Source organism: Arachis hypogaea, chromosome 1, assembly GCF_003086295.3.
Source record: "Arachis hypogaea cultivar Tifrunner chromosome 1, arahy.Tifrunner.gnm2.J5K5, whole genome shotgun sequence".
Classification (NCBI taxonomy): Eukaryota; Viridiplantae; Streptophyta; class Magnoliopsida; order Fabales; family Fabaceae; genus Arachis; species Arachis hypogaea.
This window is the reverse complement of record NC_092036.1, coordinates 82,922,008-82,939,440: the sequence shown is the minus strand read 5'-3', so window position 1 is coordinate 82,939,440 and position 17,433 is coordinate 82,922,008. Positions and strand designations below refer to the sequence as shown.

The following is a 17,433-nucleotide window of genomic DNA, read 5'->3' as shown; positions in this document are numbered from 1 at the left end:
GGATTGAAGGGGAAGACAATCTTGGAATCATTTTTAGCATCATTAGGATTAGGATTAGTTAGTTTTAGAGAGAGAAGCTCTCACTTCTCTCTAAAATTAGGATTAGGTTTAGGTTAATCTCTCTTCTTAGATCTAGTTTTAATTCATGCTTTGATTCACTTTTCTTTTATCAATTCTCAATCTTCCCCTCTTCCTCCTTCTAGTTATGTGCTTTAATAATTGTAATTCTTCATTTTGTTTTGGATAGATTGTTGTTTCCTTATTTCCTTTCAATAATGCAATTTGAGGTAATTCATGATAATTGTGATTTCCTTGATTGTTGTTGTTAATTCTTTGCAATAATTGTTGTTAGATTCTATTCTTGTTCTCAATTTACTATGCTTTTCTTTTGTGCCTTCCAAGTGTTTGATGAAATGCTTGGTTGGATTTTAGTGTAGGTTTTGTTCCTCTTGGCCTAGGTAGAGTAATTAGTGATTCTTGAGTTATCTAATTCCCTTGTTGATTGACAATTAGAAGTTGCTAATTGATTTGAATGCCTCTAAAGCTAGTCTTTCCTTTAGGAGTTGATTAGGACTTGAGGAATCAAATTGATTCATCCACTTGACTTTCTGCCATGGTTAACTAAGTGGAAGTAATGGACAATTTGTCATCATAATTGAGGAGGATAACTAGGATAGGACTTCTAGTACTCATATCTTGCCTAGAGCTTTGCTAGTTGTTAGTTCATTTTCTTTGCCATTTATATTTCTATCTAAAATCTTAAAAACCCCAATTATAACTCACAACCAATAACAAGACACGTTATTGTAATTCCTAGGGAGAACGACCCGAGGTCCAATACTTCGGTTTATAAATTTTAGGGGTTTGTACTAGTGACAAACAACTTTTTGTATGAAAGGATTATTGTTTGGTTTAGAAACTATACTTTACAACGAGATTTCATTAGTGAAATTCTAAACCGTCAAAAATCTAATCATCAGGCTACCGTCCGTCCTCTCAGTGAAAATGGTCCAGGTGCGCTGTCACCGCACGGCTAATCATCTGTCGATTCTCACTCATGCTGGAATAGGATCCATTGATCCTTTTGCGTCTGTCACTACGCCCAACCCTTGTGAGTTTGATGCTTGTCACTGTCATTCAATCCTTGAATCCTACTTGGAATACAACAGACAAGGTTTAGACTTTCCGGATTCTCAAGAATGCTACCAATGGATTCTAGCTTGTACCACGAATATTTTGATTAAGGAATCCAAGAGATACTCATTCAATCGAAGGTAGAACAGAGGTGGTTGTCAGGCATGCATTCATAGATTGAGAATGGTGATGAGTGTCACGGATCATCACATTCATCATATTAAAGTGCAAATGAATATCTTAGATAGAAACAAGTGTGCTTGAATGGAAAATAGAAATAATTGCATTAATTCATCGAGACGCTGCAGAGCTCCTCACCCCCAACAATGGAGTTTAGAGACTCATGCCATCAAAAAGTACAAATTCAGATCTAAAATGTCACGAGGTACAAAATAAATCTCTAAAAGTTGTTTAAATACTAAGCTAGTAACCTAGGTTTACAGAGAATGAGTAAACTGAGATAGATAGTGCAGAAATCTAATTCTGGGGCCCACTTAGTGTGTGCTGAGGCTGAGACTTGAGCCTTTCACGTGCCTGGGCTGTTTCTGGAGTTAAACGTCAGGTTGTAACCTGTTTTGGGCGTTTAACTCCAACTTGTAACCTGTTTCTGGCGTTTAACGCCAGAATGGAACATAGAACTGGCGTCAAATGCCAGTTTACATCATTTATCTTCGAGCAAGGTATGAACTATTATATATTGCTGGAAAGCACTGGATGTCTACTTTCCAACCCAATTGAGTGCGCTCCAATTAGACTCCTGTAGCTCCAAAAGTTCCATTCCGAGTGCAGGAAGGTCAGAATCCAACAGCATCAGCAGTCCTTTTTCAGCCTGAATCAGATTTTTGCTCAGCTCCCTCAATTTCAGCCAGAAAATACCTGAAATCACAAAAAAATACACAAACTCATAGTAAAGTCTAGAAATATGAATTTTGCCTAAAAACTAATAAAAATATACTAAAAAATAACTAAGACATACTAAAAACTACATGAAATTACCCCCAAAAAGCGTATAAAACATCCGCTCATCACAATACCAAACTTAAACTATTGCTTGTCTCCAAGAAACTAGATAAATAAAATAGGATAAAAAGAAATCAAGAAGCAATAATATCTCAGGGTTTTAAGTGAAGCCCAGATTCTAATTAGATGAGCGGGACTAGTAGCTTTTTGCTTCCAAACAGTTTTGGCATTTCACTTTATACTTTGAAATTCAGAATGATTAGCATCCGTAGGAACTCAGAATTTAGATAGTATTATTGATTCTCCTAGTTTAGCATATTGATTCTTGAACACAGCTACTTTATGAGTCTTGGCCGTGGCCCTAAGCACTTTGTTTTCGAGTATTACCACCGGATACATAAATGCCACAAACACATAATTGGGTGAACCTTTTCAGATTGTGACTTAGCTTTGCTAAAGTCCCCATTTAGAGGTGTCCAAAGTTCTTAAGCACACTCTTTTGCTTTGGATCACGACTTTAACCACTCAGTCTCAAGCTTTTCACTTGGACCTGCATGCCACAAACACATGGTTAGGGACAGCTTGATTTAGCCGCTTAGGCCTGGATTTATTTCCTTGGGCCCTCCTATCCATTGATGCTCAAAGCCTTGGATCCTTTTTACCCTTGCCTTTTGGTTTAAATGGCTATTGGCTTTTTCTGCTTTTTTTTCACTGCTTTTTTTTGCTTCAAGAATCAATTTCATGATTTTTCAGATCATTAATAACATTTCTCCTGTTCATCATTCCTTCAAGAGCCAACAGATTTAACATTCATAAACTCCACTATCAAAATTATGCACTGTTCAGGCATTCATTCAGAAGACAAAAAGTATTGCCACCACATATAAATAATTAGAATTTTCCTTATTAAAAACTCGAAAAAAAATATTGCCTCCTTATTCTAAAAATCTGCTATTTTATTCAAGTTTTATGATGATGAGAAAAATGAATTATAGTTTAATTAGAGATAAAATCAAAATAAAGATACTAATTACTACTAATTAGATAGGTTCCTAAAAATAAAAGTTATCACAGATTTAAGGTTAAGATTAGGACTCAACAACCTTTAGTTTGGGAGATGATGGGTGCTCCTTCAACCTGTGGGGTGTATGGCCCTTCAAGAGACAGCTTTTGGTGCTTCAGCTCCTGTATCTCTGGATATTCGTCTTTTTTCAGATCGAATTTAACTTTCTGGGATCACTGATCTCAGACCCATTATTTTGTGGTAATGGTCTGCATGTTCTTTGGTTAAGAACTTCTCTTGATTCCAAAGTGGTTTTGGAATATTCTCTTTCTTGCCTCTTGAAGTGGTTTGTCTTCCCTTAGGTGCCATGATCTTGATGAGTTTTTGCTCAGTGATCACAGAAAAACACGCCAAACTTAGAGGTTTGCTTATCCTCAAGCAAAAGAAAAGAAAGGAGAGGAATAGAAGGAATGGCAATTTCGAAAATTCTCCTCCCCACAATCCTGGCGTTAAACGCTGATAAACCACTATTTTATGATAAATCTTGTACTTAAATTGAATGATTTATCAACTCTTCACCTACTTATTCATATGAATTTGCATGATTTTACAATTCCTTCCTTGGAATTTGATATATGAGAAAACATGTTTCCTATGCTTTAAAATTACCAAATTTAATTATCCTTTATTACAATTCGATGCCGTGATTTGTGTGTTGAGTACTTTCAGGTTTTATAGTGCAGGAATGACTTAAAAATGGAAAGGAAACATACAAAAATGGAAGGAAAGCACAAATTGGAGTCCTTGGAAGAAACTTGCAGTGACGCGTCCGCATGGACAACGCGAAGACGTGGTTCGCTCAAAATTGAATCGACGCGAGCGCATGAATGAGGCAAACGTGTGACCTGCGAAACACAACTGACGTGGACGCATGACTGACGCGACCACGTGGAAGAGCAAAACCCCAGATGACGTGACCGCGTGACCCACGCGGACATGTGACGTGTGCGATCTACAGAATTTGCAGAAGTCCGTCTCAGCGATTTCTAGGCCCCTTTTGGCCCATATCCAAGCCCAAAGAACACAAATTGAAGGATTATAAATGGAGGAATCCATCCATTCATGAGCAGAGGGAGATTAGATAGAGAATACCAGATATATACATAGTTTTAGGATTTAGATGTAGTTTTTAGAGAGAGAGAGGTTCTCTCCTCTCTCTTAGGATTAAGATTAGGATTCCTCTTAAAGGATTTAGAAATATTTTTATCTTCTTCATCACAGGTTCAATGTTCCTTTTATTTATTTTCTCTTTTATTTGTTTATGAACTATTCATGTTATGATTTTCTTAATTAATACACATTGAGGTATTTCATACTTATGATTACTTTCCTTATTTTTAATTTAGATTATTTACTATTGGCTTTGGTTGATCAATTGGTGACTCTTGAGTTGTCAAACTCATCGTGATTAATAATTATTATTCTTGCTGATTAATTTAGATTCCTATAACTCTAGTCTTTCCTTAGGGAGTTGACTAGGACTTTAGGTATTAAATTGGTTTGTCCACTTAACTGACCTTCATAGTTAGAGGTTGACTTAGTGGGAGCAAAAGTATAATTCTCATCACAATTGATAAGGATAACTAGGATAGGATTTCCAGTTTTCATACCTTGCCAACAGTTTTATTAGTTATTAATCTATTAATTCTTGCAATCTATTTCTCTTGTGCAAAACCTTTTTAAAACCCAAAAACTCTGTTTTCATTAACTAATAATAAAACACACTTCCCTACAATTCCTTGAGAAGACAACCCGAGGTTTAAATACTTCGGTTATCAATTCCAAAGGGGTTTGTTAATTGTGACAACCAAATGTTTGTAAGAAAGGTTGATTGCTTGGTTTAGAAACTATACTTGCAACGAAAATTTATTATAACTTCTCAACCAACAATCTTCAGTTCTTCAAATGCCCAGGAGATGCTTCCTTTGGGTGTTTAACGCTCAGTCCTTGCTTATTTCAGGCGTTTAATGCCCACTTGCTGCTTCTTTCTGGCGTTAAATGCCAGAAACCTTCCTTACTGGCATTTTTGCGCTAGTGATGTCCTTTTCTCTGTGATTCCTCTGCTTTATGTCCTGAACCTTTTTTTCTCTGTATCATTCACTGAAATGTATTTTCTAATTTAGAATTAAAATTACAAATAAAATAAACTCATGACTGGGTTGCCTCCCATCAAGCGCTTATATACTGTCTTTAGCTAGACTATTACTGAGCTTTTAATCTAGTCTGCAATGTCTACAAACCATGGAACTTCCTGAATAGCAAACAATTGCTCATCCGGAAAGGTTTTAAAGATCTCAATAGGAAGGAGGGACGCTCCTGCTACTGGTTCTATCCGGGACAGGTGATCAGTTACTTGATTTTCTGTCCCTTTTTTGTCTCTTATTTCCATATCAAACTCTTACAGAAGCAACACCCATCTTATGAGCCTGGGTTTTGAATCCTGCTTTGTGAGTAGATATTTAAGAGCAGCATGGTCAGTGTACACAATCACTTTTGATCCTACTAAATAAGATCTGAATTTGTCAATGGCATAAACCACTGCAAGCAATTCCTTTTCTGTGGTTGTGTAGTTTTTCTGCGTATCATTTAGAATACGGCTGCCATAATAAATGACGTGCAGAAGCTTATCGTGCCTTTGTCGCAATACTGCACCAATGGCATGGCCACTGGCATCACACATTACTTCGAATGATAATGCCCAGTTTGGTGCAAAAATAATTGGTGCTGTGACCAACTTAGCTTTCAGAATCTCAAAGGCCTGCAAACACTCTTTGTCAAAGACAAATGGTGTATCAGCAGCCAGCAGATTGCTCAGAGGTTTTGCGATTATCAAAAAATTCTTAATAAACCTCCTATATAATCCTACATGCCCCAGAAAGCTTCTGATTGCCTTGACATTGGCAGGTGGTGGTAATTTTTCAATTAACTCTACCTTAGCTTGATCTACCTCTATTCCCTTGTTCAAAATTTTGTGCCCAAGGACAATTCCTTCAGTCACCATAAAGTGACATTTCTCCCCGTTTAAAACCAGGTTAGTCTCTTGGAACCTCTTTAGAACAAGTGCTAGATGGTCAAGACAGGAGCTGAATGAGTCTCCAAATACTGAAAAGTCATCCATGAAGACTTCCAGAAATTTTTCCACCATGTCAGAGAAAATAGAAAGCATGCACCTTTGAAAGGTTGCAGGTGCATTGCACAAACCAAATGGCATCCTTCTCTATGCAAATACTCCAGATGGACATGTGAATGCTGTTTTTTCTTAATCCTGAGGATCTACTGCAATTTGATTATATCCTGAATATCCATCCAGAAAGCAGTAGTAATCATGACCTGCTAGTCTTTCTAGCATCTGGTCTATGAATGGTAAAGGAAAATGATCCTTTCTGGTAGCTATATTGAGCCTTCTGTAATCAATACACATACGCCACCCTATAACTGTTCTTGTAGGAACCAGTTCATTTTTTTCATTATGAACCACTGTCATGCCACCCTTCTTAGGGACAACTTGGACAGGGCTTACCCAGGGGCTATCAGAAATAGGATAAATAATCCCAGCCTCTAGTAATTTAGTGACCTCCTTCTGCACCACCTCCTTCATGGCTGGATTCAGCTGCCTCTATGGTTGATCCACTAGCTTAGCATTATCCTCCAATAGGATCTTGTGCATGCATCTGGCTGGGCTAATGCCCTTAAGATCACTTATAGACCACCCAAGAACTATCTTGTGTGTCCTTAGCACTTGAATTAGTGCTTCCTCTTTCTGTGGCTCTAAGATAGAGCTTATGATTACAGGAAAAGTGTCACCTTCTCCCAGAAATGCATATTTCAGGGATGGTGGTAATGGTTTGAGCTCGGGTTTAGGAGGTTTCTCCTCTTCCTGAAGGAATTTTAGAGGTTCTATTATTCTCTCTGGTTCCTCCAGATCAGGCTGAACATCTTTAAAGATATCCTCTAGCTCTGATTCGAGACTCTCAGTCATATTGACCTCTTCCACCAGAGAGTTAATATTGTCAATGCTCATGCAGTCGTTTGGGGTGTCTGGATGCTGCATAGCTTTGACAACATTCAACTTAAACTCATCCTCATTGACTCTCAGAGTTAATTCCCCATTTTCGGACATCAATGAGGATTCGTCCAGTTGCTAGGAAAGGTCTTCCTAGAATGAGAGTTGCACTCTTGTGCTCCTCTATTTCTATCACCATAAAGTCAGTGGGAAAGGCAAATGGCCCAACCTTGACAATCATGTCTTCAATCACGCCTGATGGGTATTTAATGGAGCCATTAGCAAGTTGGAGACATATCCGGGTTGGTTTGACTTCTTCGGTCAAACCAAGCTTTTTGATAGTGGATGCAGGTATTAGGTTGATACTTGCACCAATATCACATAGAGCTTTCTTGGTACAAGTACCCTCTAATGTGCATGGTATCATAAAGCTTCCGGGATCTTTAAGCTTCTCTGGTGAGCTTTTCAGAATGACTGCACTACATTCTTTAGTGAGGTAAACTTTTTCAGTTTCTCTCTAATCCTTCTTATGACTTAAGATCTCTTTCATGAACTTAGCATAAGAGGGTATTTGCTCAAGTTCCTCTGCAAACGGAATCTTTATTTCAAGAGTCCTGAGATAGTTTGCAAAGCGGGCAAATTGCTTATCCTGTTCTGCTTGGCGGAGTTTCTGAGGATAAGGCATCTTGGCTTTGTATTCCTCAACCTTAGTTGCTGCAGGTTTATTTCCTATAGAGGTAGTTGGGAAAGCTTTCTTAGAGGGGTTGCTATCAGCACTTGTATGTGTCTAATCCCCCACTGGCATTTGAATGCCAGGGTTAGAAGCTGAATTGGCGTTGGACGCCAATTCCTTGCCTGTTTCTGGTGTTTGAACGCCAAAACTGAGCTTCCTTTGGGTGTTTAACGCCACTTCCTTGCCTGGTTGTGGCGTTTGAATGCCAGAACTGAGCATGGGTTGGGCGTTTAACGCCAGCCCTTCACCCTTTTCTGGCATTTGAACGCTAGAATTGTTCCTCTCTGGGCTCTTACTGTCCTCAGAGGGATTTTGGGTGGTAGTTTGTTCATTTCTTGGCTTCCTGCTACCTTGAAGTGAGGTATTTAATGTCTTCCCACTTCTTAATTGAACTGCTTGGCACTCTTCTGTTATTCGTTTCGATAACTGCTGTTCTGTTTACTTCAACTGTACTTCCATGTTCATATTAGCCATTCCTGTGTCTTGTAATATCTCCTTAAATTTGGCTAGCTATTTTGTTAGAAAATCTAATTACAGATTGAATTCAGTAACTTGTTCTGCAGGACTGAGTTCAGCAGTTACTGTTTTAGCCACTTCTTTCATGGAAGGTTCACTACTTAGGTACAGATGCTGATTCCTGGCAACTGTATCAATGAGCTCTTGAGCTTCTTCAATTGTCTTTCTCATGTGTATAGATCCACCAGCTGATTGGTCCAAAGACATCTGAGCTTTCTCTGTAAGCCCATAATAAAAGATGTCTAACTACACCCACTCTGAAAACATTTTAGAGGGGCATTTTCTTAGCATCTCTCTGTATCTCTCCCAGGCATCATAAAGAGATTCATTATCTCCTTGTCTAAAGCCTTGGATGTTCAGCCTTAGCTGTATCATCCGTTTTGGGGGGAAATATTGATTCAGGAATTTTTCTGACAGCTGTTTCCATGTCCTTATGCTAGCCTTAGGTTGGTTATTTAACCACCTCTTAGTTTGGCCTTTTACAGCAAATGGAAACAGTAATAATCTGTAGACATCCTGATCTACTTCCTTATCATGTACTGTGTCAGTAATTTGTAAAAACTATGCCAGAAACTCTGTAGGTTCTTCCTGTGGAAGACCGAAATACTGGCAACTTTGCTGCACCATGATAATGAGCTGAGGATTCAACTCAAAACTACTGACTCCGATGGAGGGTATACAGATACTACTCCCATATGAAGCAGTAGTGGGGTTAGCATATGACCCAAGAGTCCTTCTGGACTGTTCATTTCCACTTAGGTCCATGATGGAGAAAGGGAGATGACGTGGATTTGTTTTATTATAAAAAAAAGAAATTTTCGAAATAATAGAATAAAATAAAATAAAAACTAAAATAAAAATAAAAATAAAAATTTGAAAATATTTTATAAAGATTTTCGAAAAAGTGAGGAGAGAGAAAGTGGTTGGGATATTTTTGAAAAAGATATGATTTTTTTTTTAAATCTTAAAAGGATAAGATTTGAAAAATTTTGAAAATAGTTTGAAAAGATAATTTTTTTATTTTTGAATTTAATCATGAAAGAGAAAAATACACGAAAGACACAAGACTTAAAATTTTTAAATCCAATACTCCTTGTTTTCGAAAATTTTGGAGGAAAAACACCAAGGCACACCAAACTTAAAAATTCTAAGATCAAAGCACAAAGAAGACTCAAGAACACCTTGAAGACTCACAAGAATAACAAGAACAAAAGATAGAACACCAAATTTAAAATTTTTAGAAAACCACAATAAAATTTTCGAAAATTAAAGATAAATTAACAAGAGAACACCAAACTTAAACTTTGGCACAAGATTTAATCAAAGAAAAATTATTTTAGAAAATCTTTTAAAAGGAAGATGCCCAATTACCCAGAACACAAACACAATGCTCTAGCCAATTGAGCTATAAATATAACATGTTTTAAAGAGGTATTTTTAATAAATAAAAAATTTTTTGAAAACTGATATTTAGAAAAAGCACAAGAAAAACAAGAAAAGACACAAAACAAGACAAACTAAAGATTAAACAAGCAAAATAGACAAGAACAACTTGAAGGTCAAAGATGAACAAAGAACATGCAATTCGAAAATTGAAAGACAAAGAAAAGCATGCAATTGACACCAAACTTAAAACATGACACTAAACTCACATAAAAACAAAATTAATAAAGAAAAATAATATTTTTGAAAAATTTTTGAAAAGAAAATAAAAGACTCTGACCCAAAAGACAAAATTTTCCTAATCTAAGCAACAAGATTCACCATCAGTTGTTCAAACTCAAATAATCCCCGGCAACGGCGCCAAAAACATGGTGCACGAAAATCACACTCACACTATGTAATTTCGCACAACTAACCAGCAAGTGCACTGGGTCGTCCAAGTAATACCTTACGTGAGTAAGGGTCGATCCCACGGAGATTGCCGGATTGAAGCAAGCTATGGTGATCTTATTATTCTTAGTCAGGATACCAATAGGGTTCTTTAGTTTCAGTTGTAAAGAGTGAAAGAGCATGAAATGAGTGTTTGTTACGCAGTAATGGAGAATGTGTTGGAGTTTTGGAGATGCTTTGTCTTTTGAATCTCTGCTTTCCTATTGTCATCTTCTTCACGCACGCAAGGTTCCTTCTATGGCAAGCTGTGTGTTGGTGGATCACCGTTGTCAATGGCTACCGTCCGTCCTCTCAGTGAAAATGGTCCAGGTGCGCTGTCACCCCACGACTAATCATCTATCGGTTCTCACTCATGCTGGAATAGGATCTATTGATCCTTTTGCGTCTGTCACTACGCCCAACCCTTGTGAGTTTGAAGCTCGTCACAGTCATTCAATCCCTGAATCCTACTCAGAATACCACAGACAAGGTTTAGAATTTCCAGATTCTCAAGAATGCTGCCAATGGATTCTAGCTTATACCACGAAGATTCTGATTAAGGAATCCAAGAGATACTCATTCAATCGAAGGTAGAACAGAGGTGGTTGTCAGGCATGCGTTCATAGATTGAGAATGGTGATGAGTGTCATGGATCATCACATTCATCATATTGAAGTGAGAATAAATATCTTAGATATGAACAAGCGTATTTGAATGGAAAACAGAAATAATTGCATTTATTCATCGAGACGCTGTAGAGCTCCTCACCCCCAACAATGGAGTTTAGAGACTCATGCCGTCAAAAAGTACAAAGTTTAGATCTAAAATGTCATGAGGTACAAAATAAATCTCTAAAAGTTGTTTAAATACTAAACTAGTAACCTAAGTTTACAGAGAATGAGTAAACTGAGATAGATAGTGCAGAAATCTACTTCTGGGGCCCACTTGGTGTGTGCTGGGGATGAGACTTGAGCCTTTCACGTGCATAGACTATTTCTCAAGTTAAACGTCAGGTTGTAACCTGTTTTGGGCGTTTAACTCCAACTTGTAACCTATTTCTGGCGTTTAACACCAGAATGGAACATGGAACTGGTGTTAAACGCCAGTTTACGTCATTTATCTTCAAGCAAGGTATGGACTATTATATATTTCTGGAAAGCCCTAGATGTCTAATTTCCAACCCAATTGAGAGTGCGCCAATTGGACACCCTTAGCTCCAAAAAATCCATTCCGAGTGCAGGGAGGTTAGAATCCAGCAGCATCAGCAGTCCTTTTTCAGCCTGAATCAGATTTTTGCTCAGCTCCCTCAATTTCAGCCAGAAAATACCTGAAATCACAGAAAAACACACAAACTCATAGTAAAGTCCAGAAATATGAATTTTGCCTAAAAACTAATAAAAATATACTAAAAACTAACTAAAACATATTAAAAACTACATGAAATTACCCCCAAAAAGCGTATAAAATATCCGCTCATCAGGTGCCATTAATGGTTATGGAAAAACAAAAAGCAGAGCTTTTTCCCACACCAAACTTAAAAGGTTTGCTCATCCTCGAGCAAAAAAAGATAGAAATGAGGAGAAGAACAAGAAATGGAGGAGATAGAGGGGTGTTTTGAATTCGGCCAAGGGGGAGTTTAAGTGTTTATGATGTGTGAAATTAAAGGTGGTAAGGAGGGGTATTTATAGGGTAAGAGAGAGAGGGAATTCGTGTAAGAAGAGGTTGGGTTTGGGAGGGAAGTATTTTTGAATTTGAATGGTGAGGTGGGTGGGGTTTTATGATGGGTTTTTGGGGAATAGTGGATGGATGTGAGTGGTGAAGAGATTCTGGGGAAGTGGGTAGGACTTGATAGGTGAATGGTGTTTGGGGAAGAGTGTTATGGAAAGGTGTGAAGAGGAGAGAGAGTGAGTTGGGGTAGGTGGGGATCCTGTAGGGTCCACAAATCCTGAGGTGTCAAGAAATTATGGTCCCTGCACCTTTCTGGCATTTAAATGCCCCTGGACATCCCTTTCTGGCATTAAACGCTAGTCTGCTACCTTTCCTGGCGTTAAACGCCAAGCTGATGCCCCTTTCTGGCGTTTAACACCCAGAATGCTGCCATACTAGGTGTTGAACGCCCATTCTGCTATTCTTACTGGCATATAAACGCCAGTAAGCCTGTCCTCCAGGGTGTGCTGCTTTTTATGCTATTTTTGATTCTGCTTTAATTCTGTAGCTGTTTTTGTGACTCCACATGATCATCAACCTAAAGAAAACATAAACTAACAATGGAAAATAAAATGAAAAAGTAATTAACATAAATAAATAAGATTGGGTTGCCTCCCAATAAGCACTTCTTTAATGTCGATAGCTTGACAGTAAGCTCTTACAGAGCTTCACAGATACTCAGAGCATGATTGTGGCCTCCCAACACCACACTTAGAGTTTAAATGTGGGGGCATTGCTTGACTCTGTATGAAGGGAATTGGATGAAGCTTTTCATGCTTCTTCTCCATGTTTACAGAAGAAGATCCTTGAGCCTTAAACACAAGGTAGTCCTCATTCAATTGAAGGACTAACTCTCCTCTGTCTACATTAATCACAGCCCTTGCTGTGGCTAGGAAGGGTCTTTCAAGGATGATGGATTCATCCTCATCCTTTCCAGTGTCTAGGATTATGAAGTCAGTAGGGATGTAAAGGCCTTCAACCTTCACTAAGACATCCTCTACAAGTCCATAAGCCTATTTCGTTGATTTGTCTTCCATCTCTAGTGAGATTCTTACAGCTTGTACCTCAAAGATCCCTATTTTTTCCATTACAGAGAGTGGCATGAGGTTTATACCTGACCTCAGGTCACACAGAGCCTTCTCAAAGGTCATGGTGCCTATGGCATAAGGTATTAAGAACCTTCCGGGATCTGGTTTCTTCTGAGGTAATTTCTGCTGAACTAAGGCATTCAGTTCCTTATTGAGCAATGGAGGTTCATCCTCCCAAGTCTCATTACCAAATAACTTGGCATTCAGCTTCATGATTGCTCCTAGATACCGAGCAACTTGCTTTTTAACAATATCTTCATCCTCTTCAGAGGAAGAATACTCATCAGAGCTCATGAATGGCAACAATTAGTTCAGTGGAATCTCTGTGGTCTCTGTATGAGCCTCATATTCCTTTGGTTCCTCATTAGGTATTTGAGGAACAATTTCACGCTACCAAGTTTTTGGCACCGTTGCCGGGGACTGTTGAGTTTGGACAACTGACGGTTCATCTTGTTGCTTAGATTAGGTATTTTTCTTCAGAGTTCTTAAGAATGAATTCTAGTGTTTCAAGGTGATGTTCTTATCATCACCAAAGCTGATTGATTTTCATTAATTTAGCTCTTGAATGCAATGTCCTGCTGAAGCTTGTTCAGCCATGTCTAATTTCTTTAGACTGAAGCTTTAGACTAACATTGCATGATTCCTGGAATTCTCATTAAGAATTTTGATACCTTTATTTTCTTTTTCCACTTAATTTTCGAAAAATCAAAAAAAAAATATTACAAAATCATAAAATCCAAAAATATTTCTTGTTTGAGTCTAGAGTCTCATGTTAAGTTTGGTGTCAATTGCATGTTTCTGTTCTTATTGCATTCATGCATGTGTCTTCATTGATCTTCAATCAGGCCGGAATAGAATCCAGTGATACTTTTGCGTCTGTCACTAATGCCCCGCCTTCAGGAGTTTGAAGCTCGTCACAGTCATTCAATCATTGAATCCTACTCAGAATACCACAGACAAGGTTTAGACCTTCCGGATTCTCTTGAATGCCGCCATCAGTTCTAGCTTATACCACGAAGATTCCGGTCAAAGAATCCAAGAGATATCTACTTAATCTAAGATAGAACGGAGGTGGTTGTCAGGCACACGTTCATAGTTGAGAATGATGATGATTGTCACGGATCATCACATTCATCCGATTTAAGAACAAGTAGTATCTTAGAATGGAAGCAAGCATGATTGAATGAGAAACAGTAGTAATTGCATTAATCCATCAAGACACAGCAGAGCTCCTCACCCCCAACCATGGGGTTTAGAGACTCATGCCATGGAAAGTACACAAAGAAACGTGTAAAGTGTCATGAGGTACAGATACAATGTCAAAAGATCCTATTAATAGTAAACTAGTAACCTAGGGTATACAGAAATGAGTAAATGACGTAAAAATCCACTTTTGGGTCCACTTGGTGTGTGCTTGGGCTGAGCAATGAAGCATTTTCGTGTAGAGACCTTTTCTGGAGTTAAACGCCAGCTTTTATGCCAGTTTGGGCGTTTAACTCCAAGTTTTATGCCAGTTCCAGCGTTAAACGCTGGAATTTCTGAGGCTGATTTGCCACGCCGGTTTGGGCCATCAAATCTTGGGCAAAGTATGGACTATCATATATTGCTGGAAAGCCCAGGATGTCTACTTTCCAACGCCGTTGAGAGCGCGCCAATTGGGCTTCTGTAGCTCCATAAAATCCACTTCGAGTGCAGGGAGGTCAGAATCCAACAGCATCTGCAGTCCTTTTCAGTCTCTGAATCAGATTTTTGCTCAGAACCCTCAATTTCAGCCAGAAAATACCTGAAATCACAGAAAAACACATAAACTCATAGTAAAGTCCAGAAAAGTGAATTTTAACTAAAAACTAATAAAAATATACTAAAAACTAACTAGATTATACCAAAAACATACTAAAAACGATGCCAAAAAGCGTATAAATTATCCGCTCATCACATTCATGCATGTGTCTTCATTGATCTTCAAGTTGTTCTTGATGATTTCATTGCTCTGATCTTTGAATTCTATTGACTTGAGTGTTTTGTGTTTCTCATATGCATTCTCATTAGTGACAGTAGTATACAAACTGCTAAGTTTGGTGTCTTGCATGCATTGTTATTTGATTTTAGTTGCATTTTGATTATTCCTTATTATTAAAAATCCAAAAATATTTTTAATTTGTGTCTTTTTAAGTCAATAATACAGAGAATTGAAGATTCAAACATACAGCAGAGGAATTGCACAGAAAAAGCTGGGCGTTCAAAACGCCCAGTGAAGAAGGACAGACTGGCGTTTAAACGCCAGCCAGGGTACCTGGTTGGGCGTTTAACACCCAAAAGGGTAGCATTTTGGGCGTTAAACGCCAGAATGTGCACCATTCTGGGCGTTTAACGCCAGGATGGCACAAGAGGGAAGATTTTGTTTTCAATGCAAATTTTTTTTAAGTTTTCAAAATCTTTTCAAATTAAATCTTTTTCAAATCAATCTTTTCAATCAAATCTTTTTCAAAATCAATTTCTTTCCATTTTCAAAAATACTTGCTATCAATTAATGATTTGATTCAACATTTCAAGTATGTTGCCTTTTCTGTTGAGAAAGGTTTAATGTTTGAATCATATCTTTTCTTGATAGCCAAGTCATTAATTTTTAAAATCAAATCTTTTTAAAATGTTTTTCAAATCATATCTTCTCAATCACAATTTTTTAAAAAAAAAAAAACCAATCATATCTTCTTAACCACATCTTTTTCAAAATAGTTTTCAATCAAATCTTTTTGATTTCTAATTTCAAAATCTTTTTCAAAATTCACTTTACTTCTTTCTCAATCATGGTTTTCGAAAATCAATTAGTGTTTTTCAAAATGTTTTCAAAATCTTTTACTTAAATTTTCGAAAATTACTTCCCCTCTTCTCACATCCTTCTATTTATGGACTAACACTATTCCTTAATGCAAAATTCGAACTCCATCTTCTTTGATAAGTTCGAATTTTCTACTTCTGCCTTCTATTTTTCTTTTCCTCTGACACCTCAAGGAATCTCTATACTGTGACATAGAGGATTCCACATTTTCTTGTTCTCTTCTCTTTCTTATGAGCAGGAGCAAGGACAAAAGCATTCTTGTTGAGGCTGATCATGAACCTGAAAGGACCTTGAAGCGAAAGCTAAGAGAAGCCAAGGCACAACTCTCTATAGAGGACCTAACAGAAATCTTCAAAGAAGAAGAACCCATGGCAGCCGAAAACAACAACAATGCCAACAATGCAAGGAAGGTGCTGGGTGACTTTACTGCACCTACTCCCGACTTCTATGGGAGAAGCATCTCTATCCCTGCCATTGGAGCAAACAACTTTGAGCTTAAGCCTCAATTAGTTTCTCTAATGCAACAGAATTGCAAGTTCCATGGACTTCTATTGGAAGATCCTCATCAGTTTTTAGCTGAGTTCTTGCAAATCTGTGACACTGTCAAGACTAATGGGGTTGACCCTGAGGTCTACAGACTTATGCTATTCCCTTTTGCTGTAAGAGACAGAGCTAGAATATGGTTGGACTCACAACCTAAAGAAAGCCTGAACTCTTGGGAAAAGCTAGTCAATGCCTTCTTGGCAAAGTTCTTTCCACCTCAAAAATTGAGTAAGCTTAGAGTGGAAGTCCAAACCTTCAGACAGAAGGAAGGAGAATCCCTCTATGAAGCTTGGGAAAGATACAAACAATTAATCAGAAAGTGTCCCTCTGATATGCTTTCTGAATGGAGCATCATAGGTATTTTCTATGATGGTCTCTCTGAACTGTCCAAGATGTCTTTGGATAGCTCTGCTGGAGGATCTCTTCATCTGAAGAAGATGCCTACAGAAGCTCAAGAGCTGATTGAAATGGTTGCAAATAACCAATTCATGTACACTTTTGAAAGGAATCCTGTGAACAATGGGACCAATCAGAAGAAAGGAGTTCTTGAGATTGACACTCTGAATGCCATACTGGCTCAGAATAAAATATTGACTCAACAAGTCAATATGATTTCTCAAAGTCTGTCTGGAATGCAAATGCACCAAGCAGTACTAAGGAAGCTTCATCTGAAGAAGAAGCTTATGATCCTGAGAACCCTTCAATAGAAGAGGTGAATTACATGGGAGAACCCTATGGAAACACCTATAATCCTTCATGGAGAAATCATCCAAATCTCTCATGGAAGGATCAACAGAGACCTCAACAAGGTTTCAACAACAATAATGGTGGAAGAAACAGGTTTAGCAATAGCAAGCCTTTTCCATCATCTTCTCAGCAACAGACAGAGAGTTCTAAGCAGAATACCTCTGACTTAGCAACCATGGTCTCTGATCTAATCAAAACCACTCAAAGTTTCATGACTGAAACAAGGTC

At 37.9% G+C, this 17,433-nt stretch overlaps 1 non-coding gene across 1 annotated transcript; it reads right to left on the bottom strand.

Moving 5' to 3' along the window:
- Window positions 1-16,688: 16,688 nt before the first annotated feature.
- LOC112712496 (small nucleolar RNA R71) lies at window positions 16,689-16,796 on the bottom strand. The gene has a single exon (XR_003157809.1). It is a non-coding gene; the product is annotated as a small nucleolar RNA R71 (small nucleolar RNA).
- Between the last annotated feature and the right edge of the window lie 637 nt (window positions 16,797-17,433).